Source organism: Camelus bactrianus, chromosome X (genome assembly GCF_048773025.1).
Source record: "Camelus bactrianus isolate YW-2024 breed Bactrian camel chromosome X, ASM4877302v1, whole genome shotgun sequence".
Classification (NCBI taxonomy): domain Eukaryota; kingdom Metazoa; phylum Chordata; class Mammalia; order Artiodactyla; family Camelidae; genus Camelus; species Camelus bactrianus.
This window is the reverse complement of record NC_133575.1, coordinates 39,220,129-39,238,080: the sequence shown is the minus strand read 5'-3', so window position 1 is coordinate 39,238,080 and position 17,952 is coordinate 39,220,129. Positions and strand designations below refer to the sequence as shown.

The 17,952-nt window shown below is 37.7% G+C and overlaps 1 protein-coding gene and 1 non-coding gene across 3 annotated transcripts in view; one reads left to right on the top strand and one right to left on the bottom strand.

Annotated features, from left to right (window-relative positions):
- Nucleotides 1-17,952, top strand: part of SHROOM4 (shroom family member 4) — a 201,609-nt gene that overhangs the window by 103,488 nt on the left and 80,169 nt on the right. The window lies entirely within an intron of this gene.
- Nucleotides 5,071-5,201, bottom strand: LOC123619489 (small nucleolar RNA SNORA61). Its single transcript, XR_006728104.1, has one exon. It is a non-coding gene; the product is annotated as a small nucleolar RNA SNORA61 (small nucleolar RNA).

Sequence of the window (17,952 nt, the reverse complement as noted above, 5' to 3'; positions counted from 1 at the left end):
AATCTCCTGCTGGAAACTTGTCTGGGGCCTTCATTACTCAGAGGCATGGTAGATAAAAGACATCTTATATCTTCATCCCTACGCATACCTGCAACTTCATCTGGCACTTCTTATCTTGGCTTTTATGCTACAGCAATACCTTTCCCCAAGAATTTCATGCTATTTATCAGCTCTGTGACTCTGATTCTACTGCATTCTCTGCTTTCTACTTGGAACATACTTCCCCTTAGTTAATGCCTTCATATTAACCTTTAAGATTCAGCTCTGGTGTTGTTTCTAAGATACTTTCTCTGATGCCTTGGGTTGAGTTAGGTGGACTTTCTCTGGCTCCTACAGGACTCTAGTAGCTTTGATCACATTGTATTGAAATAATCTGTGTCTCTATGTATCTTCCCCGTTAGACTAGACTGAGAGTTGGCAAAGTACAGCCCACGGGCTAAATCTAGCCCACCCCCTGCTTTTGTATGGCCTGCTACTGAGAGTGGTTTTATTAAATTTTTTTTTTGGGGGGGGGAGGTAATTAGGTTTATTTATTTACTTTTTAGAGGAAATACTGGGAATTGAACCCAGGAACATGTGCATGCGCTCTACCACTTTTAGCTATACCCTCCCCTACTGAAAGTGTTTTTTAAAAGATATTTTTAAATGGTTGGGGAAAATAGATAAACAAGTTTCTTCTGATTCACACAAGGAACTATATTCAATATCTTGTAGTAACCTATAATGAAAAAGAATATGAAAAGGAATATGTGCATGTATATGTATGGCTGAAACATTATGCTGTACACCAGAAATTGACACCACATTGTAAACTGACTATACTTCAATAAATAAAAATAATTAAATAAATGACTGGGGAAAAGAAACCAAAGAATAGGATTTCAGGACAGGTGAAAATTATATGAAACTCACATTTCCATGTCCATAAATGAAGTTTTATGGGAGCAGAACCATGCTTATTCATTTACGTCTTTATCTATAGCTGCTTTCGCACTACAATGGTGCAACTAAGGAGTCGTGACAGAACCTGTCAGAACCTGACCTGAAAAGCCTACACTGCTTATTGTTTGGTCCTTTACAGGAAAAAAAAAATGCTGGTGCTTAGCCCTGGACTAGAAGAGGCATGAGGGGAGGGGCTGCTCCGTATTCATTGTTGTGTCCCTAGCACTTATGATATCATATGGCACATAGGAAAGACTGGGAATTTTTTTTAACACTTCCTGATGTAGGGAAGTAGAGAATATAAGTAATTGATCCCCTTGATAATTATATTTTTCATGATCACCTAAATTGGCATTTCATTCAGTCTCTTGTAAGTATGGTTATTTATGAGCCTGTTTTTAATGAATCAACTCTAGGTACACTGATGCAAAAAACAAAAAGAAAATCTGGTTTTTGTCCCTGTAAACTTGAGGTCCAGATTTTGGAACAACATGATTATGAAAGGGAGCTGTACTGCCATATCTTGGGGTTTTGTCCAAGCTATCTTCCAACCTCCTTAGCTGACCTCTCTCTGTTGTCAATATATTCTTGTCATCTACAATTATATGGAAGGGGTTAAAACTCAGGAAAACTGTATTCGTCCAATCAAGTATTAATCTATCAGGGATAGGAGGAGCTCCACAGTTGACAGTGTTAGAGAAGTCCTGGAAAGGCAAGAGATGGAAGAGTCAAGGTCATTTTTTTCATGTATTGTCATTCTATTTGACCTGGGTCCATCCTCTGTATCTGCAAACCAGCTCAGGTCTCTCCCATCTTGAAAATAATCTTTGTTAGATCTCTGTTTATCTTTAAACATTACCATTTGTTCTTTCATGGCTAAGCTACCTTGAGAAGTTGTCTACACTCATGGTCTGTGGCAACATCTGGCCTGCCACCTGTTTTTGTAAATAAAGTTTTATTGGAACACAGGCAGGTTCATTGATCTGTGTGTTGCTTTTATACCACAATGGCAAAGTTGAGTAGTTCCAACGGAGAACATAAGGCCCTCAATGCCTACAATATTTACTACCTGGCCCTTTATAGAAAAAGTTTGCTGACTCTTGGTATCAGGCATCCTTCAAAAAGAGGATCTTGAGACTCTATCTAAAGGTTAAAAAGACTGAAAGAGAACCACCACACTCTATAAGTGAGACTGAATTAAATATCACAGAAGATTTAAATCCACAAACAAGTGAGGCAGACTAATTAATTCTTGAGATTCTATTCTTTTGAATTTTTTTAACATTTTTTATTGATTTATAATCATTTTACAATGTTGTGTCAAATTCCAGTGTTCAGCACAATTTTTCAGTTATTCATGGACATGTACACACTCATTGTCACATTTTTTTCTCTGTGAGTTATCATAACATTTTGTGTATATTTCCCTGTGCTATACAGTGTAGTCTATTCTACAATTTTGAAATCCCAGTCTATCCCTTCCCACCCTCCACCCCGCTGGTAACCACAAGTCTGTATTCTCTGTCTGTGAGTCTATTTCTGTCCTTTATTTGCGCTTTGTTTTTGTTTGTTTGTTTGTTTTTGTTTTTGTTTTTTAGATTCCACATATGAGCGATCTCATATGGTATTTTTCTTTCTCTTTCTGGCTTACTTCACTTAGAATGACATTCTCCAGGAGCATCCATGTTGCTGCAAATGGCATTATGTTGTCGGTTTTTATGGCTGAGTAGTATTCCATTGTATAAATATACCACCACTTCTTTATCCAGTCACCTGTTGATGGACATTTAGGCTGTTTCCATGTTTTGGCTATTGTAAATAGTGCTGCTATGAACATTGGGGTGCAGGTGTCATCCTGAAGTAGATTTCCTTCTGGATACAAGCCCAGGAGTGGGATTCCTGGGTCATATGGTAAGTCTATTCCTAGTCTTTTGAGGAATCTCCACACTGTTTTCCATAGTGGCTGCACCAAACTGCATTCCCACCAGCAGTGTAGGAGGGTTCCCCTTTCTCCACAGCCTCTCCAGCATTTGTCATTTGTGGATTTTTGAGTGACGGCCATTCTGACTGGTGTGAGGTGATACCTCATTGTAGTTTTGATTTGCATTTCTCTGATAATTAGTGATATTGAGCATTTTTTCATGTGCTTTTTGATCATTTGTATGTCTTCCTTGGAGAATTGCTTGTTTAGGTCTTCTGCTCATTTTTGGATTGGGTTGTTTATTTTTTTCTTATTGAGTCGTATGACCTGCTTATATACTCTGGAGATCAAGCCTTTGTCAGTTTCATTTGCAAAAATTTTCTCCCATTCCGTAGGTTTTCTTCTTGTTTTATTTCTGGTTTCCTTTGCTGTGCAGAAGCTTGTAAGTTTCATTAGGTCCCACTTGTTTATTCTTGCTTTTATTTCTTCTAGGAGAAAATTTTTGAGATGTATGTCAGATAATGTTTTTCCTGTGTTTTCCTCTAGGAGGTTTATTGTATCTTGTCTTATGTTTAAGTCTTTAATCCATTTTGAGTTGATTTTTGTATATGGTGTAAGGGAGTGTTCTAGCTTCACTGTTTTACATGCTGCTGTCCAGTTTTCCGAACACCATTTGCTGAAGAGACTGTCTTTATTCCAATGTATATTCTTGCCTCCTTTGTCAAAGATGAGTTGACCAAAAGTTTGTGGGTTCATTTCTGGGCTCTCTATTCTGTTCCATTGGTCTATATGTCTGTTTTGGTACCAATACCATGCTGTCTTGATGACTGTAGCTCTATAGTATTGTCTGAAGTCTGGGAGAGTTATTCCTCCAGCCTCTTTCTTTCTCTTCAGTAATGCTTTGGCAATTCTAGGTCTTTGATGGTTCCATATGAATTTTATTATGATTTGTTCTAGTTCTGTGAAATATGTCCTGGGGAATTGGATAGGGATTGCATTAAATCTGTAGATTGCCTTGGGCAGTGTGACCATTTTAACAATATTGATTCTTCCAATCCAAGAGCATGGAATATCTTTCCATTTTTTAAAGTCTTCTTTAATTTCCTTCATCAATGGTTTATAGTTTTCTGTGTATAATTCTTTCACCTCCTTGGTTAGATTTATTCCCAGATATTTTGTTACTTTGGGTGCTATTTTAAAGGGGATTGTTTCTTTACTTTCTTCTTCTGTTGATTTATCGTTAGTGTAAAGAAATGCAACTGATTTTTGAACGTTAATTTTGTAACCTGCTACCTTGCTGAATTCTTCAATCAGCTCTAGTAGCTTTTGTGTGGACCTTTTAGGGTTTTCTATATATAGTAACATGTCATCAGCATATAGTGACACTTTTACCTCTTCTTTTCCAATTTGGATCCCTTTTATTTCTTTCTCTTGCCTGACTGCTGTGGCTAGGACTTCCAGGACTATGTTGAATAGGAGTGGTGATAGTGGGCATCCTTGTCTTGTCCCAGATTTTAGTGGGAAGCTTTTGAGTTTTTCACCGTTGAGTACTATGCTGGCTGTAGGTTTGTCATCTATTCTTTTGAATTTGAGTGATGATGTTGTTGGTATGAGGCACAAGGAACAGTATTTGTTTTCACCCAATTCTGTGTTTGCTTGCTTGCTTCCTCCCATTCAAAAGATGTTCACAGAGTGCTCCAGGTAGTCTAGATCCTGAGCTGACTGCTGGGGATACCATAGAGAATAAAACACACACATTCCCTGCTCGTATGGAGCTTAGAGTCTATTGTGTTTGATCCTGGCATGACTTTGAGCAACTTTACATAACATTAGCCATTCTTTTCCCTCCGGTATAATGAGAATACTAATGCCTCTTTTGCAAGTTTGTTGTAAGGATTAAATGAGATTATATATATATTTCCCCCAAGTCATTCAAAGGATATTTATTGAGTGCCAACTATGTGCTAGACACTATTCCAGGTATTGGTGCTACAGCAATTCATACAATAGATTTAAAAAGAAGATCTTGCCCTCATGAAAACTGCATTTTAGTCAAATATATGAAAGTCCCTGAAACACAGGGCTTTTGATGACTGTTGTTTTCCTGAGTAAATAAAAGGAAGGCAGTGCTTAGCCTTTAGTACTGATTTTAGCAGGGAATACAACATTGGTTAAAACTTCATTACACAAATTTCCTTTTTTCCCTACCCTGATGAAACTAGCCCACAAGCTATATAGTGGATACATGGACTGTGAGTATAGCTTCAGTACCACCATTCCTCCTTTTAAGACCACCAAGACCAGTGTTCAGATCCGACGGGAAAGGGAACCGGCAGGTACGCGTTTCCTTGTGATGTCTAGCACTTTTGACAACATAGACTAGGTGCTATTGTCAATCGTAGAGTACCTTAATAATTGCCCATCAGAATAATCATTCGGTTGGATACCACAAGTTGTGAAAAACAGCCAGCTCCAAATTGGTTTACTTCTGCTTCCTTAAGTGTGCCTCTTTTCCTTCTCTGTGTTGTTCCTAGACCCAGAAAAGTTTTCACCCCTCTCTGCCAAACCAAGGACTGGCCAAACACTAAAGTCAAGCTGCAGGCAAATACCATATGATCTCACTCATGTGTGGAAACTAAAAAAAAAAAAAAAAAAGACACAAATGAACTTATTTACAAGACAGAAACAGACTCACAGACATAGAAAACTCACAGACATTATGGTTACCAGCAGGGGAAAGGAGGAGGGGAGGGATAAATTGGGAGTTCAGGATTTGCAGATACTAACTACTATATATGAAATAGATACACAATAAGTTTATGCTGTATAGTGCAGGGAACAATATTCAATATCTTGTAGGTACCTATAATGAAAAAGAATATGAAAATGAAGAAAAGATATATAGAAGTAAAATATATGACAATAAAAGCATAAAGGATGGCAAGGGGAAATGAAAATGTACTGTTTTAAGATTCTTACACTTACATGTGAAGTGATATAATATTATTTGAATATAGATTACAAGTTAAATGTGTATACTGTAAACTCTAAAGTAACAACCAAAAATTAAATAAAGTAAAGAAGTATGGATAATAGGCAATAAGGGAGATAAAATTTAAAAAAAAAGGAAAATGGCTGTCAGAGCTTAAAAGGGGCTCTCTCTAATCACTGTATTCAGCAACCCCATTTTACAGGTGAACAAACTGAGGCCCAGGACAAGAAAAGGCTCTAAGTTCACACAACTTGGAAGTAACAGGGGCAGGAGTAAACCAGCAGCTTCTGCTTACCGGTCAAGCATTCTTCCCACTGTTTCTGGGATGTCTTACATTTTCTGCCCTCTCTAAGGAGCCTTCCTGCACTTGAGGGAAACAGCTTCTTCCTACACCCAAAGTACGTTCATGATCCCATTGTTTACCTTCTCTTTTCCCTCTGCCAACTCTTCTTTTTTGAACTGATCCACATCCAAGTGTTTCACCTCTCTCCTAGATGCAGGGTACTGCCTTCATCTTCCCAGTTTTACCTACTTTCTGAGCTGCCGATTCCCATTGCAAAGTATTACCCCCTCACCCAACCCCCCTGCCTAATAGCTCTATTTCTGTCCATGGCATATTTCCCAACCCTGTAAGTCAAGCTCACAACTGTAGGCTCCTCTTCAGTTCCCTCTTTTATCCCCAGCAGTCCCCAGGTCCTTTCTCACCTCCTTCTGCAGTATTTCTAATGTCCATCTCATCTATCTCCTTTGCCTTCTTCCTACTACTGGCAGGGACTCATTACCTCTTATCTGGATGCCCTCCAACCCATTCTCTGCAGTTCTGCCAAATGAATCTCCCTAAAGTACATCTCTGTATTCATTTCAATCAGCAGTAATTGTGCTCTGGGTAAACCTCATGAGTTATGAGATCTCAATTGTGCTTAGCCTGGGTCATGTCATTCTCTTCCTCAAAAAAAAAAAAAAAAAAAAAAAAAAGCCCCAGTCGCCTCCAGAATTAAGTCCCAACACTTCATTTCAGCCTTGAAGACCCTGTATAGATGGGTCTAAAGGAACTTTTTTCTATCCTTATGTCCCTGAAACCTCAGGGATATGTATTTACAAAGTTTATCTCCTCACTTGGACATACCCAATTCTTTCACTTTGCCCTGGTCGTCATCCTCCTCTACTTCCTGGAGAAATTTTGCTCCTTTGAGCCCTCCTCTCCTTATTTTTCACATATTGTCAGCCTGTTAGCTTTCTCTTTGACCTAGGTCCTTCCTCTGTCCATCCTCTGTATCTGCAAACCAGCTCAGGGTCTCTCCCAGCTTGAAAATAACCTTTGTCAGATCTTTGTTTATCTTTAGGTATTACCATCTGTTCTTTCATAGCTAAACTACCTTGAAAAGTTGTCTACACTTGCTGTTTCTACTCTGCCATCTTCTATCCATAAGCACAACCCATAAGAACCTCATTCTGCCCCCCACTGCATTCCTTAAGTGACTCTGATCAATATTACCAGTGACCTGTTTGTTAGCTTCCATGTCTTGGCTATTGTAAATAGTGCTGCTATGAACATTGGGATACATGTATCTTTTCAAATTAGAGTTTTTCTTTTTTTTTCCAGGTATATACCCAGCAGTAGAATTGCTGGATCATATGGTAGTTCTAGTTTTTTAAATGAACCTCCATACTGTTTTCCATGACTGCAGCTGTTAGTTATTTAAAGCATGAACTTTTTAAAGTTCTTATCTTACTTCCCTTCTGCATTAGTATGCCAGGGCTGCCATACAGCTTAAAATTTTAAAAAAAAAATTAAAAAATGGGCAGAAGACCTAAGTAGACATTTCTCCAAAGAAGACATTCAGATGGCCAACAGGCACGTGAAAAGGTGTTCAATATCACTAAGTATTAGAAAAATCCAAATCAAAACTGCAGTGAGGTATCACTTCACATCAGTCAGAATGGCCATCATTAAAATGTCTACAAATAATAAATTCTGGAGAGGACATGGGGAAGAAGGAACCCTCCTACACTGTTGGTGGGAATGTAAATGATGCAGCCACTATGGAGGACAGTATAGAACCTCCTTAAAAAATGAAAAATAGACTTACCATATGATCCAGCAGTCCCACTCCTTGGCATATATCTAGAGAAAACTCTAATTTGAAAAGATATGTGCACCCTAATGTTCATAGCAGCACTTTCTACAATAGCCAAGACATGGAAGCAACCTAAATGTCCATCAATAGATGACTGGATAAACAAGATGTGGTGTATTTATACAATAAAATATTACTCAGCTATGAAAAGGAATGAAATAATGCCATTTACAGCAACATGGATGGACCTAGTGATTATCATATTGAGTGAAGTAAGTCAGGCAGAGAAAGACAAATATCATGATGTTGCTTATATGTGGAATCTAAGAAAGATAAAAATTTTATTTATAAATCAGAAATAGACTCACTGACATAGAAAACAAACTGATTACCAGGGGGAGAGAGGGGAGAGATAGATTAGAAGTTTGGGATTAACAGATACACATTACTATATATAAAATACATGAACAATAATTTTCTTCTGTATAGCTCAGAAAACTATAGTCAATATCTTATATTAACCTATAATGAAAAAGAGCATAAAAATGAATATATGTATGTACATATATGACTGAAACATTATGCTGTACACCAGAAATTGACACAACATTGTAAACTGACTATACCTCAATTAAAAAGTTAAAAAAAGAATATAACCCTATTTATCTCTACACAAGCTTCCACTCTATGCTATGCCCATATTCAACTGCATACTGAACTATAACATCATCTCCCATATCTCTTTTCACATTCTGCTCTTTCTTCCTGGAATGATGACTGTTCCCTCCTACTCTTTGCTTAGCTAACCCAAGACTTGACTAAGGCTTTACCACTTGTAAGACAATTTCCTTAGCTCTTTCATCCCTGGACTGTATTAAGTTTTCCTCCCATAAACAACACCCTCTGATTTCCTCTGTCTAGAACTGCATATTCTATATTGTAATAGCCTATTTACTCACCTGTTTCCCCCTGTAAATTTTGGGCAGTGTCCATGTGTTATTTATTCTTGTATTTCTAGTATAGACATCATTGTGCCTAGCAAGGATACAAGCTCAATACTCATTGAATACCTAACTGAATTGAATGAATGTGTGCCAGGCAAGGGCAATCAGGGTTACTGGAGTGAGGAGTAAAAGCTGAGAATCCCAGGGGTGTTGGGTTGACAAACTTCCAAATACTGGAAAAGTGAGGTGGTAGGTTCAGTACACTAAATAAATATGAGTCAAGATGAGTCCAAAGTTTCTTGCTTAATTGGCTAGATGGAACTAGGATTTATTGAGTGCCTACTAGGCACTGAGCATTTGACTCTGTATTTTATGTACATTATATCAGAAGGCAAGAAAATAATGAGCTTGGTTTTGGTCATGCAGAGATTGAAGTATTTGTAAGATCTCTTTCTAAAATGTCCAACAGGCAATTGTACCTATAATTCTTGGGTATAAGAAAGAAACAAGGACTCAGTAGTCAGACTGAGAGTTAATTGGGTAGATGGTCATTGAACCCATAGAGGGAGGTGGGAGGAGGTCTTCCAAAAAGGGTAGTATAGAGGGGAAGGGAAGAGGACTGGACAAAATCCTGGGGGACATATATTTAAGTGCTAAGCACAGTGAGAGGAACTCTTCCTCCCTTCCTTCCTTTCTCCTTCCCTCCTGTCCTTCCTTCCATTCTTCCTTCCTTCCTCAGACAAATACTAGGGCCATACTCTGTGCCAGGTATTCCTAGAGGAACTGGGGATACAGCAGTGGACAAAATAGTTCTTTCCATCATGAAACTGATACTCTAGTAGGGATAGTGGAAATAGACAATAATCACAAACAAATAAACATTATATAGTATCAGTTTGTGATAAGTCCTATAGAGAAATCTTTGACAAAGGAGGCAAGAACATACAATGAAGTAAAGACATTCCCTTCAGCAAATGGTGTTGGGAAAACTGGACAGCAGCATGTAAATCAGTGAAGTTAGAATACTCCCTCACACCATACACAAAAATGAACCCAAAATGGCTTAAAGACGTAAACATAAGACAAGACACTATAAACCTCTTAGAAGAAAACGTAGGCAAAACATTATCTGACATAAATCTCAGCAATGTTCTCCTAGGGCAGTCTACCCAAGCAATAGAAATAAAAGCAAAAATAAACAAATGGGACCTAATGAAACTTACAAGCTTTTGCACAGCAAAGGAAACCATAAGCAAAACAAAAAAATAACCTGCAGAATGGGAGAAAATAGTTGCAGAAGATGAGATTGACAAGGGCTTAATTTTCAGAATATATAAACAGCTCATATGACTTAATAAGAAAAAAACAAACAACCCAATCCAAAACTGGGCAGAAGACCTAAACAAGCAATTCTCCAGTGAAGACATACCAATGATCAATAGGCACATGAAAAAAATGCTCAATATCACTAATTATCAGAGAAATGCAAATCAAAACTACAATGAGGTATTACCTCACACTGTCAGAATGACCATCATTCAAAAGTCCACAAACAATAAATGCCGGAGAGGCTGTGGAGAAAAAGGAACCCTCCTTCACTGTTGGTGGGAATGTAGTTTGGTGCAGCCATTATGGAAAACAGTATGGAGATTCCTCAAAAAACTGAAAATAGACTTACCATATGATCCCACAATCCCACTTCTGGGCATATATCCAGAGGGCACCTTAATTCAAGCAAGTTCATACTGTATAGTATAGGGAACTATATTCAATATCTTGTAACTTATGGTGAAAAAGAATATGAAAACGAATATATGTATATTCATGTGTGACTAAAGCATTATGCTGTACACCAAAAATTAACACAACATTGTAAACTGACTATACTTCAATAAATATATATGTATGTATATACAGAAAGAGGAAAAACTTGCAACACAACTTTAAAAAGAAAAGAAAAAGATAAAAATGTAAGAGTATATAAAATGACTGAATGTGGGTATAATTGGTTTAATGGGGGCAGAAGAGTCTTTAGCCAGTTCAGGGAAGTCTTCTGTAAAGATATTTGAACTAAGAATTAAATGATGAGAGTGAGGCAGCCATATAAAGATCTGGGGAGAAGAACATTCCAGGCAGAGGGACATCAAGTATAAAGGCCCTTAAATGGGAGAATACATGATGTATTCAAGGATCAGAAAGAAAGCTGAAACTAGAGTGTATTAAGCAAAAAGAAGCATGAAAGGAGATGAAGAGGTAGTCAGGGACACAGTCGCATAGGGCATTGTAAACACTGGTAGGGAGCTCAAATTTATTCTGATTGCAAGAGGGAACCTGGTCTAAGCAGGACAGTGCTGTGATTTATTTTGAACTTGGAGATGAACACTCTGGCTGCTATATGGACAATAGACTGTAGGGGGCAGAGAGGAAGCAGGGAAATTTGTTAGGAGGCTAATTGCAATAATTAAGGCTAGAGGTGGTTATGGGTTGGGCTTGGGTTTTAGTAATGGAGGTAGTGAAAAGTAGTTGGATGTGGAATTTGTTTGGGAGGACCTGTTAATGGCTTAGGTGTGAGCTGGGCAGCATTGTGGTATGGAATGAGTAGGCAAGGAATAAGAATTTCCTTGGTTTTGGCCTGAATAACTGGATGGTGCTACTTACTGAGGTGGGTAAAGACTGGAAGAGGAGCGAGTTTGGTGAGTGGTAAGAAGGTATAGGAAATAAATAGCCCAGTTTTGTACATGCTAAGTTTGAGATGTCCCCTGGGCAGCTCCATGCTAGCATTTACCAAGAAATTAGATAGATGAATCTAAAGTTCAGGAAATAAGTCAATATTAAATATTTAAATTTTAGAATCACCCTATGATAATTAAAGCTTTGAGACTAGATGAAATCTCTAATTGATTAAGTGTAGACAGGAAAGAGGAGAGGTCCCCGGACTGAGCCCTGGGATACTCCAATAATTCAAGGTTCGGCAGATGAAGAGATGAAGAGCACCAAAAAAAAAAAAAAAAAAAGGTGAGACATGACGAGTTGACCAGTGTAGTGGGAGAAAACCAAAAGAGAGTGGCGTCTGCAACCCAAGTGGAGAAATTGATTAAAGAAAAAACGAGTAGTCAACTGTGTCAAATGTTAATGAGACATTGATTCTGAGATTTGACTATTGATTTTGGCAATATGGAAACGATTGGCAACCTGGACGATGGAAGGATGGAGACAAAAGCCTGAATGGATTGTTTCATGAACGGATGGGAAGTGAAAATAATAAGAATTCCTACATGTTTAGCTGTGAAGGGGTACAGAAAAGTGGAGGATTAGCTGAAGGGCAACTGGAATCAAGAAAGAGAGATTTAATATTAAATATCTGACTATTTAATATGAAATATCTGACTGCTAATGGGGTAATCCAGTAGTGAGGGAGAAATGGATGGTGTAGAAAAGAAGGGATAATTACAGTAGCAAAGTCCTTGGGAGGTCAGAGCAGACGTAGAAGATTGAACTTTTATTTAAAAAAAAATAAGGATAATCATCTATATTAAAAAGAGGTAAGGCAAAGTAGGTTGGTAATGAAGTGATGGGAAGATGAGGACGTTCTCTTTTCAAAACTTCTCTATTTAAGTCAAATATGAGAGGAAATTATCAGCTGAGAGTGAAAGGAGAAAAGGGGCATAAAAGAAAAAGAAGGGGCAATCAGAGATGGAGGAGAGGAGTGGAGGAGGAGACATATGGGAGAATGGTGTCATGGAAACCAAGGGCAGGGGGAGGATTTCAAGAAAGAGCAAGCCATTGATCAGTAGTGTTAAACGCTCTTGCATTAAAGGTGTACGAATATTGAATAGAGGCCATTGGGTTTGCTAATTAGATTATCATTTGACATTGGCAGAGAAGGCTTCATTAAAACATTAGGGGCAGAGTCCCAATTTCAATGAAGGGTAAATGGGATATAAGGAATTGTATTTATAAACAACATTCTTTAGAACATGAGGCAGGGGATAAGAAGTTGGAGAGGACCTATTTATCTCCTTTATTAGTCTGTGAATTCCTTGAGGGAGAGGAATATGTCAGATTCACAGGGTATACCTAGTGACTTGTACAGGGTATGGCCCTGCTGGTTTTCAATAAAAGTTAAACATGTGAGTGAATGAATGAATTCTGCACCCAGGAAGATCAACAAAATCTTTTAAGATGTTCTTTTGAGAAATTGGATCTGTTCTACTACCTTCAAAACAAGTGGCTGGAAAAATAGAGAGGTGCTACTGTACACTAAAGGAATGTAGATGACAAAGGAGGTAGTTCAAATGCAATCTGTGGTTTTTGAACACCTGCACCACTGCCCAGTCTGTAGGCAGAGACCTGGAAAGTCTGAGCCCAGAACTGTAAGAAATTAGATGGTGCTCTCTGCATAGGGTCGGAAATACTGAGGTGGCTAGAAGTTGTGACGAGGTTGCAAAGTTTCCTCTGCCAATGTTAGCTTAAGAGTCAGCCAGTTGACTTTTGGAGAAGGGAGGGAATAGAGCATGAGAGCCATATAGCTATATTTGAAGGGTATAAATACAACATATGAGGAATTGCATAGATTGGAATCAGCGTTGATCTGAACATAATTAGATGAAGTCAAGATAAGGGCTATTTAGGCTGACTATCAGAGAGACCATCTTGACACTGAAAATTACTGGATTGTGGGCTAACCTTTGAGAGGAAATAGTGGAAACCCTGCCACTGAGTCACTGATCATTATTTACAATTAGGCAGGACAATGTAGTTGAGAAATAATGTAGCATAATACAAGGAGTGGTTTTGCTCTGTTCCCAGAGGGATGGACTGGATGTGACCTAATAGCTTTTTCCTACACTAATTTGGTTGATTGTGTCAGAGAAAAGACGAGTTGATCATTTTGTTTTCCCGTTGTTGAGTGACTCATGCTTGAGTTGACCACAGGGCTTTATATAACAAAGAGAATGCCCGTCGATTAGGCAGATGACAGAATATGGAGTGGGAGGCCAAGAGATTGGAGAGAAGACTTAAACTTCTTCCAAACTTGAAGAGTTGGTCAGGAACAGGTAAAGCTCCCTAAAGTTAAGACCTTGTGTTGTTTCCCATTAATTTCAGGATGTGGCTCCAGAGCCTGGAATATAGTATTTGATGAATAAATAGCCGATGAATTAATGAATATGGCACCTTGGGAAGAAGACTTAGGAACAGCAGGATAATACAAGCAGTGGACGTCAGGTTTAACATCAAGGTTGAACATGTTCCTTAACATATCTGAATCGGTTTTCTCATCACATTTTCAGTGGGTTCTTCTGAGGATGAAGTAAGAGCATGTAGATAAGATACATGGGATTTAGCACCTTAAAAAGTATTAGTTCTCTTTCCGCTTTTTTTTTTTCCAGACTCACTCTCTCTAGACAAGTCAAACTTTTTCTGTTTGTGTTTTACCACATTGGGAAGCAAGAAAATTATGCCTTTTTGCTTAAAAAATCATAAATATTGATGTTACAATAGCTTAGCTTAACATTAACCAACACAGCAGGCAATTTTAGAGCAATTTTTAAAAACAATAAACAGCTAAGGCACTACCAGGTGTGATACTCCTTCACTTTGCTTTTATCAGCTCAACCCCGAATCTTAATGCAAACAAAATAAAAAAGCTCCCTGGCAAGATGTTCTCATCCTTTGGGCTCACTCAGTATCCCAAACACCCAGGTCTGCCTCTCTCTGTGATTAACTGTAATTCACACTATAGTGGCCACAGATATAAGCTGTTTTGCTAGCCTTAGCTGTTGGAGCTAACCAGTAAAAAATTCCAAATTTACCTTTTCAAACTCCTTGCTTCCAGATTTTTTTCTATTGTTGTTTTTTTTTTTTTTGTCCTTCTGCACAAGACAGAGTTTATAGATAAAAGAAGAGCTTTATTAAAGAAGTAATACCACGAAGTGTATAAAAATCTCTTTCCCTTAAGCAGGAGATATTTTCTGTTTTTCTCTTTGGCATTTCTTTTCTTCCTTCCACTTTGCTGCTTTTTAAGCTGGAGTTAGGAGACACCAGTTTAATTTGGAGACAATGACTGGGCTTAATTAATATCCCAGGGCAGCTTACTTCCTTCAGCAACACTGCCTGACACTTTTTTTTCCCCTGAACTGTTTTTTTTTTTTCTCTCAAGGGGTTATATCCCTCGGATAGAACAGAACATTTTGAACAATATTTAAACGTAGTTTTTGATCAGAGAGTTAAAGTGATCCTATCCTAACAGCTAAAGATGAATGCAGAGAATCTGGTGAACAATCAAGGAAGTCTTATAAAATGATTAATGGATAGAAAAGTCATTCACGTGAAGGCTTTGTAAAAGAATCGAGATTATTCAACCCAGAGAAGATGAAGTTTTTGGACCCTGAGAAATAGCCACTTGCCATGGATGATTTAAAAAACATAAACCAAAGCCAAAATGTCAACCTAACTCATTCCACAACCAATTTCATGTTCATGGAGGAGTTTTGCCTTGCAAAGTAAATAAGCTATGGGCTAGATTCTTTTTTTTTAATTGAAGTATAGTCAGTTGGCAATGTTGCATCAGTTTCTGGCATACAGCATAATGTTTCAGTCATACATGTACATACATATATTCATTTTCATATTTTTTTCTTTATAGGTTATTACAAGATATTGAATATTGTTCCCTGTCCTATACCATAGAAACTTGTTTATCTATTTTATATATAGTAGTTAAGATATGTGAATCTCAAACTCCCAATTTATCCCTTCCCACCCCTTTTCCCCCTGATAACCATAATTTCGTTTTCTTTGTCTGTGAGTCTGTTCCTGTTTTTTATATATTTATTTCACTAGACAGGAAGAAATGATTGAATAGTGCTTTTAAGTACTGAAAAGTATTCTCAAGGAAAAAAGTCTGCTTTTCTAGAATGCTCGGAGTAGAGCATGGTCTCCTCTCTCTACCCGTTTTTCCCTGTCAACCCTAAGACTTCACATCACCCACTTGTTTTCTTGAAAAATCTACTTTTCCATGCTGTCCACATGAGAAAATATATTCTGTGATACACATCACAGGATGTCTAACTGTTTGCTTTTTCCATTAAGGACAGCAACAAGAAGAAATGGCATCATTGGTAGCACTGGATTTCAGCTAGGTCTTCTAGCGGACTTCCAAATCACTTTCTGGAGTCCGTGATAATTTACCAAAATAAGCTATGGAATTTTCTTTACTGATCTCAGCAGATCCTTACCTCCCCAGAAATGCCATGCTGAGACAGAATAGAAGGGAGCTGGCAGCAATGGCTGAGAAATGGATGAACTACAGCCTTTTCATTGCCTTATTTTATTCCATCCAGAGTTCTCTAAATATTAATGCATTGGGGGGAATCTAAACTACTTTTGTGAAGACTTAATGGCAGGCAGTCAGAAAAGAACATTTGGACTTTACTCTGTCAATTTCTTTTGGTCCCTCACACATACTAACACACCCAGCTTCCCAGTCTGTCCTTTCAATATATAACAATTCATTACCATGGCTTTGACTACCTGAATACTGATGGCTCTCCCATTTACATCTCTAGCCCAGAACTATTTTCTGAATACCACCCTCATCTTTCCGGTTGTCAAAGGACATTTTTGTCTGGAAACACTGGTACCTCAACCTCACCGTGCCTTGATATCCTTCCTGCAAAAGAAGAACCCTCTTCTTTTCCTGTTTCTTATCTCATTTAATAGTCCTAGTCCCCTAAAACAAGACTTAAGAGAAACATCTCAATTCCTCCTTTTCTCTTAGCTACCCGTTTCATTTTTTTTGCACTTTAACAGCTTTATTGGGATAAAATTCACATACAATAGGACATTTAGAGCATACAGTTAAAATGAACAATTCAGTTTTTTTTTAGAATATCCACAGATCTGTACATATACAACTGTCATCCATCAACCATGCAATCATCATCATCATCTAATATTTTTGAAGTAACTTTTTTTAAACATTTTTATTGATTTATAATCATTTTACAATGTTGTGTCAAATTCCGGTGTTCAGCACAATTTTTCAGTTATACATGAACATATATATATATTCATTGTCACATTTTTTTCTCTGTGAGCTACCATAAGATTTTGTGTATATTTCCCTGTGCTATACAGTATAATCGTGTTTATCTATTCTACAATTTTGAAATCCTAGTCTATCCCTTCCTACCTTCCACCCCCCTGGCAACCACAAGTCTGTATTCTATGTCTATGAGTAACTTTTTTTTAATTGAAGTATAATCATTTACAGTGTGTCAATTTCTGGTGTACAGCATAATGTCCGATTTCACTTTTATCTCATCACCAAATCCTGTTGATTCTACCCCAAACATGTCTTCTTTCACATCTCTTGCTTTTAGCCTCCTTGAGCACCTTAACCGTTCCCTCAACACACAGTATCCTCTCACAACTCTTTGCCATTTACAGATGCTTTTCTCTCTGCTTGGAGCAGTCTCCCATCCCTTCTTTACCTGGTAAACTCCTACTCACTTGTAAAGGGCCCCACTGTATATTACAAGCCATTCTTCCTTCCCCCAGGAGAGCTCATGGTTCTCTCCTCTGTGCGCTTACCATATCTCATCATATCTATCAGTTTAGGTATCTCTTTTCTCTACTAAACTATGAGCACATTGAAGGCAGGGACTGCCTCTTAATCATCTTTAAAATCCCAGCACCGAGCATTTAATAGTCTGTGATAACAATAAAGAATGAATGATGTAATCTAAATCCAATTTATCAATTTGCCTTTTAATGGATCAATGCTTTTGGTGCCAAGTTTAAAAACTATTTGCATAATCCCAGATGCCAGAGACTTTCTCCTATTTTTTTCTAAAACAGTTATAGTTTTATGTTTACATTAAATTCATGTTCCATTTTGAGTTTTTTTGTGTATAAGTAAGTATGAGACTTATGTTGAAGTTCGTTTTTAGACCTATGGTTGTCCAATTGTTAGAGCACTATTTGTTGAAAAAGTTATCTTTCCTCCATTGAATTGTTTTTTGCAACTTTTTCAGAAACAAGTTGGGCATATCTATTTGGGTTTATTTCTGG